The sequence below is a fragment of the Condylura cristata genome, unplaced genomic scaffold, assembly GCF_000260355.1.
Source record: "Condylura cristata isolate star-nosed mole 26May11 unplaced genomic scaffold, ConCri1.0 scaffold00002, whole genome shotgun sequence".
Classification (NCBI taxonomy): Eukaryota; Metazoa; Chordata; class Mammalia; order Eulipotyphla; family Talpidae; genus Condylura; species Condylura cristata.
In genome coordinates this window covers 43,038,200-43,048,774 of record NW_004567103.1, presented here as the reverse complement: position 1 = coordinate 43,048,774, position 10,575 = coordinate 43,038,200, and the positions used below count along the sequence as shown (strand labels likewise).

The 10,575-nt window shown below is 38.3% G+C and overlaps 1 protein-coding gene across 2 annotated transcripts in view; it reads right to left on the bottom strand.

Annotated features, from left to right (window-relative positions):
- Positions 1 to 7,644, bottom strand: part of ATF2 (activating transcription factor 2) — a 69,686-nt gene extending 62,042 nt beyond the window's left edge. For both annotated transcript variants that reach the window (XM_004674506.1, XM_004674508.1), the window contains exon 1: positions 7,489 to 7,644. The gene's annotated coding sequence lies outside the window, so the exon portion shown is untranslated. The remainder of the gene's footprint in view (positions 1 to 7,488) is intronic.
- Positions 7,645 to 10,575: the final 2,931 nt, after the last annotated feature.

The window sequence follows — 10,575 nt, the reverse complement described above, 5'->3', positions numbered from 1 at the left end:
AATAAATCTTTAAAAAAAAAAAAAAAACACAAGAAATATCTATTTACATGCCATAGGCCAGAACTTAAGTCACATGACCATAGTTAACAGGAAAATTGAAAAATACATTCTATATTTTGCCATAAGTTCTATTCACAATTGGAACATCTATAAAAAGGAAAAAGAAGGTAACAAGTACTGGTGAACAATTAGTTTTCTCTGTTCATCATATTCATCTCACTTTTTAAATGGAAGGCGGCTGGTTAGATACCTTGTAGAGAGAGATTACCTTGGCAGTCTACTAATACTAAAAGGAACTTTCAAAAACAGGAGGTCCTGCCAAAGGTCAAGCAGTAAGACCAATGTTCTTAAGTCAAGCTGTGAGTGACAGAGGAAGGGAATTCTTGGAAGACCAGAACAATGCAAGAGTTAAAGCAGCAACCTAAATAGCTGTAGTGTGGAAACTAAAATTCCCACAGGTGGTACACTAAACTTAAATGACTGCACAAGACAATTATGTAAATATGGCAAGTTTTGATAAGAACTTGGCATAAAACCTAGTTAATGACCATCCCTAGTGGTGCAACAGGTTAAAGTGCAGTACTGTGAAGCTAGCTGTAAGCAACTTCAGCTGACCCACAGTGCAGCAGCCCTCTCCTGTCTCACCCGCTGCTCACCTCTGCAGTGTACTTCGTCAACCTGCCTGTTCTGTTCCCTACTGTTTCTGGTGAATCCCTCTGCAACTCTGGCCTGTACCCCAGTTCTGTATGCATAAATAAATAAATCTTAAAAAAAAAAATTACTAACTGCACTACGAAAAGGCAATGATCCCTGGAAAAAAATGTTAAAAGGTAAACTTTCAATTATCTTTATTTTGAGGGCTATATTAGGTCATGTATGAACTTGGTTTTCCTATTGCAGACTGTTGCAGAGTTACACTTTAACATGAATTTAAAGTTGCCTTAAGTAGCCTTAGTTAAGTTTAAAACTTTGATGTATCAGAAGCTAGAGAGACACTTCTAAGATGACAACAAAATTTTTATATGTAGACTGTTCCTAGCTACACAAATAAAATGGGAACTGTAATTGCAGCAGCAATTCAGAGGGAAAAGGTCTTTGAGATAAATGTAAAGGTTCATGTCTTGTAGGTAATTATATTTCTATAAATTATTTCTTTCAGGGAAATGTTTATTTTTCTTTAGCAACTTAAAAGACAGAGCTGTAAGGAACCTCTCCTTTACCACTATTTCCCTACTCTAGCTGCTTCATGTTCTTAGATTGAATATAACTAACGGATAGGGATAGGGTCTTTGCTGAAGAGGGCAAGATACGGCTAACGGCAAATACTTTAGACAGTGGCAGATACTGTGCAGAAAAAGGGGCCCAAAAGGTTGAACAAGACATTTACCCTCTTAGGCATGTACTCAGAAAAATCTAACATATTCAAAGAAATTCCTAAATAGTAAAAAGAAGTGGACTACTGGCCTTCTGGAGGGACAGGAATTAGGCAAATTGGGGACATTTTTTTAAAGGCAACAGAGTGCATGTATATTGCTAAAAGATGTGTATGTATTGCTAACGATACAATACTTTTCAAGGGACACCTGAACATTAAGAAAATGTCCACATTTTCAACTTCCCTAATGTTTGCTTTCCTAAAATTCGTCTGCCTACTTTGTCTAAGTCTTCATTCTTCTACATTTCAAAAGAAACTTATACTTCCACACAGATACCAATAATCTTAGATTATTATAATGTACTGCCCATCTGTTGTGAAAACCTCCATGTAACAAAACAAGGGGATAATATAAGAGTGTCACATAGCTTCCATTAAGCAAGGTACCATAAACTCTAAAGTGTTGCAGAATTCCCTCATAAATATTTCTATTAAAGCAAGATATAACTTTTAGAATATTTTCTGAATTCAAATATATTGTACAGTATCCTGACAGACCTTTAAGGGAAGAAAACCACTAAGAAATTTTGAAAAGATTAATTTATATTTGTTGCAGAGAAGTATAAGGTGATCAGTAACAGATATCTATATCTTCATTGCCACAACCTGTGAAGAGGTTATGGTAAATAGGAAAACAACTTTGTAGATGTGAAAAGACCACAGATTTTAAATACAATTACCCTAGTAATCATGTGAGCCTTTAAGAACAGAGAACTTTGGAGTCAAAAAGATTCAGCAGCAGCAGAAGTCAGACAGATTAGCTACAAGATAGGGACGTAAAGCAGGCAAGTTTAAAATATTGCAGCTTCTAGGGGCCCTGGTTGACAGTCAGGAAGAGGAATTTTAGTCAAGTGTAAGGACCTGAATTTAGGCAATAATCTAATGAACTTAGAAATAGACTTGTGCCCAAACACTCCAATAACAGATATGTAACTCTGTCAAACAGTGATTTGACTTTCTAAGATCCTAAAATAAAAGACCTATCTGAGTCTACCTGGACTTCTGGTCTACACAAACTTGAGATAAATTTTATGTTATCTTAAGATGTTAAGTATATAGCATTTGTGATACAGGAATTAAAAAAAAAAAAAGTGTGCAGAAGTAAAAATATTAAGGTACCCAGAAGGATGAATTTGTGCCCAAGAATTCAATGGCAACAGTACCTTAAAGTTTTCTCTGTGCTATAATTTCCTCCTTACATCCTCGGTCAAGGATCACTAAATTCAAGAAGGGATCCTAGAGCTCATCCTGGGAAACGGATACAGTCATAATAACAAACTTAAACCTAACACTTTGAAAACCTGTCCAAATAAATTAGTAGAACTTCATTCTTTTCAAGGTTGAAGTACCTAAGTTGCTACCTTAGGAAAGTTTAAGCAGCATGCTTTCGCCACAATCCTCCATTGTATGAAACAAAATAGCAGATTCAGGGCTGTCAAAAGATAATTCTACTGTGCTTTATTTTGACTTTAAATGTACATTTTCCTAATTAATCCTAATCTTAACACTGTATTTTTAAAGCTAGAAACTGAGAACTACATATTTAGTTTACTTTTTAGACAAGAGATTTTCACTTTAATCTTTAAGCCATGAACCTGGTATTATCCTGCAAGTTTATTTGGTACATAGTATTTATTTCATCCATGAAAGGAAATCAAACTACTTGGAAGAGAGAAAAATTTAAGTCCAGCTTTAATGAGGAAAACAGTAGTTTTTACTGTTTCCCCATTCACAGCAGATAAAAGTTATGTCCTGTATACATATCACAACTCCAGGTAACAATACTAAAGTGTTCATAAAATTCCTCAAAGTTGGAACACAAAGATCACAGACTTTTTTCAATACTGTATTCATGCACATATGTTATAAATATACGATCAGTCCAATATCTCAAAATATGCTTTAAGGCCCTCCCTGGTGGTACAGTGGGCTGGAATGCAGCACTGCAAAGCTGGCCGTGTCTATTTCGGTGTGAGTTTGACCTCTGGCCATGGAGGTGATCCACATAGCACTGCAGACCTCTCCTGACCTGACCACTGTTCCCCTCAGCAGTATACTTCATCGATCTGCTTGTTCTGCTCCCTACTCTGTCCCTGAAGAATTCCCTCATGACACCTACACCTCTGGCGTGTACCCCAGTTCAGTATGCATTAATAAATACAATCTTCTTAAAAATGCTTTAATTTAAATATCAATTAGTCCAATTTTGAGTTAAAATTTCATGTTTTAAGTGAATCTACAATATCCTTACATCTCTAGTTCCTAAGGTAATATCACGTAAGCAAGTTCTTGATTTACAGTTTAAGACTTAGCTATATACAAAGAGTTTACAGATTCATGGCTATGAATATAAACAGTGCTAACACAAGTTTTTATCAATAACATCTTTTGAATTTGGTAATCATATATATCTGTTCTTAATGTCCACAGCTCTATTTTTGCTCAAGGTAGATGTATAAAATATATTTATCTCTCACTGTATTTTAAAAATTTCTACCATTAATGGGCCTCCCTGGTGGCGCAGCGGTTAAGGACACAGCACTGCAAGCAAGCGGCAACCGCTTCAGTGCAGTTCGACCCCAGGCCCTGGAGGTGACCCACATGGTGCAGGAGATCTCTCCTGACACACCCACTGCTCCCCTCAGCAGTGTACTTCATTTTGCTTGTTTTGCTTCCCACTTGGTCTCTGGTGTAGCCTCTCACCACCTCTGCACCTCTGGCTTGTACGCTAGTTCTGTATGAATAAATAAATCTTAAAAAAAAAAAAAGAAGAATGTAAGAATATATCAATATTCTTTAAAAATTTCTACCATTAAAAACTTATCTTACAGGCCTTCCTGGTGGCGAAGCGGGTTAAAGCACTGCACTAAGAAACTTAAGCCACTTCCGCATGAGTTCAATCCCCGTCTGCCCGGGAGGTGACCCACATGGCGTGGCAGACCTCTCCTGACCCGCCCGCTGCTCCCCTCAGCAGTATACTTCATCCATCTGCCTGTTCTGCTCCCCACTCTGTCTCTGGTGAATCCTCTCACCTTCCACATCTCTAGCCTGTACTCCAGTTCTATATGAATAAATAAATCCTTTTTAAAAAAAATGTAAAAAAACCTTATCTTATAAATGATTTTAAAAAGAAAGTGACTATTGAAGAATTGATAGTTTTATTATTGAATAATTAGTAAAAAATTAAAAATAGAAATGTAGTGTTTTAATTTAATCACTCTTACACTATGGAGAGAAGAAAGCTCTTACAGAAATGTTTACACCGTGATTGGTGGAAGAGAAGGAAACAGCTGAAATTTATAATTTCATTCACAGTTTCACAATTTTAATTAGCTCAAAATATGGATATGTTATGCCACAGTAAGGCCATATATGGAATAATGAGATATTTTCTCATATGAATTTATGAAAATTCTAAGGTAGTTTCATCACAAATAAGTTCTTAGGGAAAATCCAACTACTGCCAAAGCTACCAAATAGATGGTTGCTGTACTATTTTGAACTTGTCACAAACATGACTGCAGGGGCTGTGCTAGGTTATTATTTCTGAATGGACTTCAACAATTGTAATTATCACATTACTTACTGAGTACTCATTAAGTTCCTGAAAGCTTTTAAAGCATTTTATATATGTATGTATATATAAAAATATATATATACATACATATATAATATATATATTTCACATATATATGTAATTTGAATACTCACAAAAAGGCTGTAATTTTTAATATCCTTAAAGATAAGGATATTGAGACATAGAGGAGTTATATAATTTGTCCAACGCTGCAAGGGAATAGATAAAAGTGACAAACTGCTTCCTAACAGACCCTATAACATAGACTATATACTTACTATATACTAAAAGAGTATATTAAGGAAAGAGAGGCTCAATTTGGCTCTAAGACACATATCATTTGAGTCAAGTGTCACTTAAACATGGAAATAACCATCATTGTAAATTTTATATAATTCATAACAACAATTTCATCAGTCAGAAATCCTATGAAATCTTCAATTAAAAAAAAAGTAGCTCTTACATTACATAACTCAATTAGCATAAACACCCAACACATAAATTATATAAAACTGCCTAATACTTAGATTTTTATTATACTGTCAACAGTTTTAGTAATTTTTAAGAAAAACAAAGTCTAAATCTTTTGGAAAAAAAAAAAAGTTGGCCCTCCCTGGTAGAGCAGTGGGTTAAAGCACAGCACTAGAAGCTAAAGCCACTTAGTACAAGTTCTATCTCCACCCTGGTGGTGACCCACATGGCGCAGCAGACCTCTCCTGTCTCACCCACTGCTCCCCTCAGCAGTGCACTGGGTCAATCTGCCTGTTCTGCTCCCACTCTGTCTCTACTGAATCCTCTCTGCACCTCTAGCCTGTACCCCTGTACCCTAGTTCTGTATGCATAAATAAAATCTTAAAAAACAAAAAACCTTCCTTGCTGACAAAATACAACACACCTAAATTATATTATCACAAGATTACATTTATATTTTAAATAATTAAAAATATAATAGTAGCAGTATCTCAGCAGGATTCAGTAAGTGGTAGGAAAGCAGACACACCACTGCAAACATGGAAGAGTCTAACAATTTAAAAGACTAGGAATTTTATTGTTGAACTTAAGTACTGATGGACTTAGATCCCCAAAATTCCTTTATTCTGCTTCTTGAGCTTCAGAGGGTATGTCTGTTTTTCTTACATACTTTTTAACAAAGATGTTCCTGCAGTTTGGAAAATAGTATTTACAGTGTATTCTGCAAGTCAATGTAAAAAATTTAAACTCATGATACAAATTACGCTGAATTTATCTTCCAGGGCATTTAAAACCTTAGGGCTGACTTTTTAACAAGCTTCTCACGTTCCTATATGGCTATTTAAAGATTACTCCTAGAAAGGCTATTACTGACAATGCCATTGGATGTAAATTTCTTCAAATAGGACAGTAAGTGTGCCCAGAGGAATGTTCTGTTCTGACTTCAAATATATATACTAACTTGTGTACTATCACTGTATCCATAATTTAAAATTTCTAAGAAATTGTAAACTTTTACATGATAATTTAGGAATTAGTCAATGGGCTTGATGGTCCATGCAGAGTAATCCCTTTACTCCATCACACTCAAAGTAGTTTTGCTCTTGGTTTCACCAGTTTTAAAATCCCATTAGGCAAAGACAATTTTATACTACCTATGGGCAAAAAATAGTCCTCAGCTCCTTCGCCTTCTGCCTCCTAATGTGTGGAAGACGAACACACACACGCGAGCACAAGGCCCTAGTCCCTAGAGCACCAATAAAAAAGCACATTTTATCTCCCTACAGAAGCTCTGCAGTCCACCCAGGGGCATAAAAGATGGGGGAACATACCAAAATTAATCTGCACACACATTTCAGCCCCGCCCCACCGGGGGAGTGTAAAGGGGCTAAAAGGACAGAAAAGGCCAAGACTTCAGCTCCCAAGTTCTCCATACCGTTCGCTTCATCAAGTTCCACTGCAGCCAGGGACCCTGACCCTATTTTCAGCCGCGCCTCCCAATCCTGCTCTTCTTGCCACCATCACACACACAGAGTTCCTGGCCATTGAGTCCTGGGTGAGGAGACCAGAGTCATCCCTCTTCCTGCTCAATCCCACAACTGAAAAGGTGTCTCCCTGTGCTCTAGGCAAAACCTACGTGGGCCCCAGACACCTCTGAACTGACCATGAGAAGGGGACGATAAATCGAGGGGAGGGATCAAAGAGCCGTTATTCCTTTTTCCCCTACGTTAGGAAAGCGCGCGAGCGGGGAGGGGCCGGAACACTGAACGGCAGTTACCTAACGGTCCGGCCCCGCTGGTCTGGCTTCTGAAGCGGAGGCCAGGCGGGGCGCTGAGGTGGCAGCACCGCTACAGCAACCCGAGGGCTAGGAACCAAGGCAGGAGCGCCCGAGGTGATGGAAAGCGGGGGGTGGGGACTACGGTGTGCGACGTCGCCATGTTAGTGCCTTCTTTCTCCGTTTCCCTACAGTCTTCAGTTCTGCGGCCTCCTCCCCATCACTACTCACCTTTCCAGGTCACTACTTCATGCTTATTTCGGTCTTCTGCAGGACCGAGCTCAGCCGTGTTTACAAACTACCCCGGGAGGAAAGGGCTGAACCGCACTTTAAAGGCCACGGGCTCCCACAGGCTTCCGTCCTCTCTCGCGAGATCGGACTGACAACCCTTGTCCCCGCCCTACTCCCGGCATTCTCCCCTTTCTTCTCTTGCCCCGCCCTTTCACGCACACGCCCCTTCTTGCCTATGGGTCAGGTGATTCCGTAGGTTTAAGGGCGGGACCGGGAACGGAGGGGGCGGGAGCCGAAGAGCACTCGCACGCTGATGATTGGATAAATAACTCGAAGGGCGGGAAGCAGTGCTGGAGGGGGCGGGACCAGAGAGCCTATAGAGTGGCGTCTGTGGCCCTGGAACTGCTGGAACCTGTGATTGGCAGCCGGCGTGAGGTGGGTGCAGGTGTCGGGTGCTGGAGCAGGTGGATGTTGAAGTCGCCGGAGGAGCTTGGCCGCGGCCGCGGAGGAAAGGTGAACTCTCAAAAGACTGGAGTTGTGGGCGAGAAGACCGGATGAGTCGTTGGAGCCCAGCTCCGACAATCCAGTATTTCCATTATTCTCATTTCCCCGCCTTCAGTAGGAAGGAGGGTGAAGCCAAGTGAGGCCTGAGCCATAACCCACCTTCCCGCTCTTCTGAAACCTGAGAAGGGAAGCTTCGGTTACACTGAGGTTTGAAAGAGGCGGAGTATGCCGGTAATTAGCCTGGAAAGCAACAATCAGTTCTGAAAAGCAAAAGTCATTACTTTGAATGACTTTGTTCGAATTTAAGCTATAATCGGGACTGATTCTTCCAGCTCTTAGGTACGACAGTATGTATTAGCACATAATTATGTTTTGAATCATAACTAGGAAATACAGTGTCTCCCACTATATAACCGTAATTTAAAACAGTCCAACCACTTGCATTAAAGGGAAAAACCTGCCTACTTTATATGTACGGTGTATCTGATTTTAACAGTTATTTTTAGCAACATCAAAAATATATGTTTATTAATAGAGATGTCTAACCTTTAAAACACCACCAACTCCGTATTAACACTTCAGAAAGCAGTAAGACACGAATTGGAACATGGCTTAGAAATGATTTTCTTTCCACAATACTATATTACTGTTTAATAGGATGCTGCAATACCAAAGAAATGTCTGTCAAGCTTTGAAAATAGCTGCTCAAGCAAGGGGAGGGATGGGTGAGGATCATTTCATTGACATAGGGACAAAAAGAAACTATTACTAGTCTGAAATTAACTCCTAAAAACACTGAAGTACTGTGCTAAAAAGTCTAAGTGTTGCTCTGTGACTTTATTATTTCAATATTAAAATAGTGATTTTATGATAAGTACTTATTGGCATAAGTTGAAAAGTATAACCAGTATAGTCAATTTTTAAAAAATAAAGTTTTTTTCAATGTCTTGTTTTTCCTTTATGTTCTGATTTCTAGTCTATAACAATTATTAATAAAGTTTTTGAGTTAACATAAAATGTCAAACATTATCTTCAAAGTGAAACTTTTGGAAGATTTTGGGGGGAAAGTATTTGAGAGTTAATGAACTTGAAGTTCAATAATGGTATTTGGCATAAAAGTGAAATTATAATGCTGCTGGACCGTTTAACAGATTTCTGGCCTGTATATTCAAATGTGTGTGAGCCAACTCACTTCTCTTTTAAAACTGATTTGAGACTTTAAGAGACCTGAAATAAGCCAAATTCTTAATACTTTCCTTCTCAAGTTTAAGTGAAAATACCATCCCTATCTAGTGTCAGTAATATTGTAGTAGTGTTAGTGTGAGATATCAACAAAACCTCAGCAGCTCAGATTTAAAACTGATTTGAGACTTTAACTAAGAGACCTGAAATAAGCCAAATTCTTAACACTTTCCTTCTCAAGTTTAAGTGAAAATACCATCCCTATCTAGTGTCAGTAATATTGCAGTAGTGTTAGTGTGAGATATCAACAAAACCTCAGCAGCTCAGATTACCAACATCACATAATAGACAAAATGTGCAACTGACAGACCACTCATTATTAGATCTAGAATATGTTGACTAAAATGGTGATACTCTCCACATCAAATGAGACATTTGTTTCAGGGGGGAAAAATGCAGTTATTTTCCATCTTACATCAAAATTGAAATTCTTTTCTCCAGTTTTGACTCATTTTCAATTGACAGTAGGTTTGTTTTTAAATTTCTCCACCTTATCCCTCTCTCACTAGTCTGTCCCAATAGTTAGTTATCTACCTCATGCAGTAGAGGAAGATCTTTCAGGGGTCCTTTTGGACAAGAGAATCATTTAGCAATATAAGTAGTATTCTGATCTTCTCTGAGAATACAGTTTTAATTGTCTGAAGAGAAGATATACCTAAAATGAGGGAAAAATAAAAGACTGGGGGAAAAGGGCGTGAAGGATGTAAAGTGTTACCTGAGAACGCACAGTGATTCTAACCTTATATGCATGTATTTCCATGGCAGTTCCTTTACTGTAGCTTTCTACAAATAGAGAAAACATACACTATGAACAAAATGAATATATATAGTTAATATTGTTAGTCCTGTTGCCATGAAGTCTCACTGTCCATACCCTCTAAAATACTTTGCTTTTCATTTTCTTCTCATTTTCTCCCCTTAATAATTGCCAACAGTCTAGAGTTCTCTACAGAATTCTCTTTACCAATAGAGGAAACTTTCTGGTCCCCTTCTCTGCCCATCTTACTGATCCAGCTTTCCCCTAGAAAAAGAAATGGAGCCCCGGTAAATCTCCTGATACATGATTTCTGAGCAAAGCTGGTATCCCTTAAATACTAGAAGAGGCTACTTAAAAACAAAACCAAAAAACTACTCATTTTTATCACAGAAGTCCCTGTTACTTAACACAAAAATGGTGGTCTCTAAATGCTTTCAAAACCTTTCAAATGCCACCAAATGTGAAATTTTCACCTTGTTTATAGTTTGTGGTTGTTAGTCCATTGTAACAGGTAAGAATTTTAAAACCCTGCTCATATACATAGGGGTCTGTGTGTATGTGCATGTAGTATAACAGTTTGTGAC